This window comes from Nannospalax galili, unplaced genomic scaffold (genome assembly GCF_000622305.1).
Source record: "Nannospalax galili isolate Female #2095 unplaced genomic scaffold, S.galili_v1.0 scaffold519, whole genome shotgun sequence".
Lineage (NCBI taxonomy): Eukaryota > Metazoa > Chordata > Mammalia > Rodentia > Spalacidae > Nannospalax > Nannospalax galili.
Window position 1 is genome coordinate 71,927 of NW_008343553.1, and position 2,390 is coordinate 74,316.

Sequence of the window (2,390 nt, forward strand, 5' to 3'; positions counted from 1 at the left end):
GTGTGTATGTGTATGTGTGTGTGCATAATTTAATATTTCTTAATTAAATTTTGTGTATTTCATACATAAAATCATCTTTATAGCCCCTTCTTCATTCCTCTTTGGCACCCTTGCATAGCCCCCCCACTGGGGCTCATACATACTGTCATTTGTATTAAGGCCTATTATGTAAAGTCAGTGTTCTGAGATGTACCTTAATGCAAGTTCATCCACCAGGGTTTAGTCAGCCTATAGATAGTGTCTCTGTTCAAGAAGGTCAGCTCTTCCTCATCTAGCTGCCAAAAATTCTTCTTGCTGTTCATTTCCACAGTTCTGTGCTGGGTTTTTGTCTGCCTTAGTTTGTGTTGATCTTGTGCATGGTGACACTGTTGCTGTAGGTTTGTATGAAAAGTGTCTCAGGCACCTGTAGGACTATTTCCATATGGTCATGCACCCCCTCCCTGGCTCTTAAAATCTTTCTGTCCCCTATTCCACAATGGCCCCTGAGCCCTCATGGATGGACCTTAATATAGGAGTCCTGTCCAAGGACCCACCCTCTGTTGACTCTTATTCTCTGTGTTTTGGCCATTTGTGGTCTTTTGTGTTCCTGGCCCTCTGTTGTATGAGGGAGCTTCATCGATGAGAATTGGAAGATGCTTTAGTGTTGTCTTCATCCCTTGTTCTATGTTCCATGAGTCTTAGGTGTAGAGGTTGCATCCTAGATTTGCACTTAGGCTTGGGAAATTCACAGAGAATCTTTGTGTGTGACCAGTAGTATAATTCTGTAATAATCTTTGTTGGAAAAGAAGCTGCTTTAATGGGTGGTGACAGGGATATTTGTCTGTAAATTTAAGGACACATATTTTGCACATGAGAAATTACACTTGTCTAGGGATAAGAGTGCCTTGGGGTTTTCTCTAAGAGCTATGGCCTCTCCAGCCATGTGTATTTGGCTGGTTTACATTACTAGACATGAGATTCCTCCCATGGAATGGGCTTTAAGTCCAATTAGGTAGCTGTTGATTACCCCCAAGGTAAAAATGCCATACTGCATCAACGTCCTTTGATATGCTGGTCACTGATGTGGCTTTTAGGCCTTGAAGCTAGGGTTGGAGCAGCAATTGATATTCTACCTTACCAGCTTGTGTACCGCTCTCCAAAGTTATGAGAGCTAGCCTTCAGGGGAGGTGGCTTCCAGGTCAGTTCCAGCTCCATTGCTCCAAATCCTGTGTCCAAAGTACATCCTGCTTTCGTCAATAGGGTTTTATCATCAAGTTCTGGGAAGCAGTCAAGGAATGTGTCAATAGCCTGTGTAATTTTGAGAGGATCTTGGACTACCTTGGCCAACCTGAAAGGAAGGTTTCACCTGTCTGGCACTGTTTCTTGTTATATACTCTTCAGTTATACTCATGGACACATGTAAGGATATTGTATAATTTTTCAGTAGGTTTTTGGGCTAATATGATTCCCCTTGGTTTTTCTATGCCTGCTAGGCACTCTTTATGCCTCCTCTTTCTCTCCCTGTCTTACCGTCCCTCCTTGCTCTTCCCATTAATGTCCCCATTTTCCCCATTTCTCCCTTGATAAGTTTCTTTAAATTATTTAATAACCATATGATTAGAAGAAGCATTTCATTACAGCATTAACATATTCAATATCATTACAGCATTAACATATTCAATAACAACTTCCAGAGCAAAGCTACATCTCTTTCAAAATTGGCTGCAAATGTTTAGGTTCACAGTTGAATTAATACAGTTATATAATATTGAACTCAATTTAAACCTCATAAGGCATAAAATTGAATGAGATTTTAACTTTTAAAAAGGATCTCCATTATTTCATTTTAAAATCTACTGTTTCATACAGAAAAACTCATTTTTAATGCTACTAACACATAGATGTTTGCACATGAGTCTCTAATCTCTATGTATCTGATCATTACTAGTCACAGTTGGTTACTTTCTGAGATCCTTGGCACCTGAGCATGGATATAAAGTCATCAGATAGATTTCAATGGTAATGTGTTTCATCTCTACTAATTAACATAAAGCAAAATTTTATGTTTCTTCCTCAAATATAACTCATTTTTTAATTTGTTGATTTTTTTGTGTACATTTCATACAGAACATCCCAAACAATCTTATTCATCTATATACCTGCAGCCCACATGGCATACCACCATAGTCTCTTCCCCCAACTGGAACCCATATACTCTGTAATTCCTGTTCCTCTCCACTGTGTGGAGGGTGCCCCCAGCCATTCCCTAGTGCTTGTCCATCCACTGAATCTTGTCAGCCTATCTAGAGTTCCTTATTTTAGGAAGATCAGCTCTTGCTTATCTAGCAGCAACCAGTTGCCAATATTCCTTTAGATAAGATTAGGGTCTGCTGTTCATTTTCCCAGTTCTA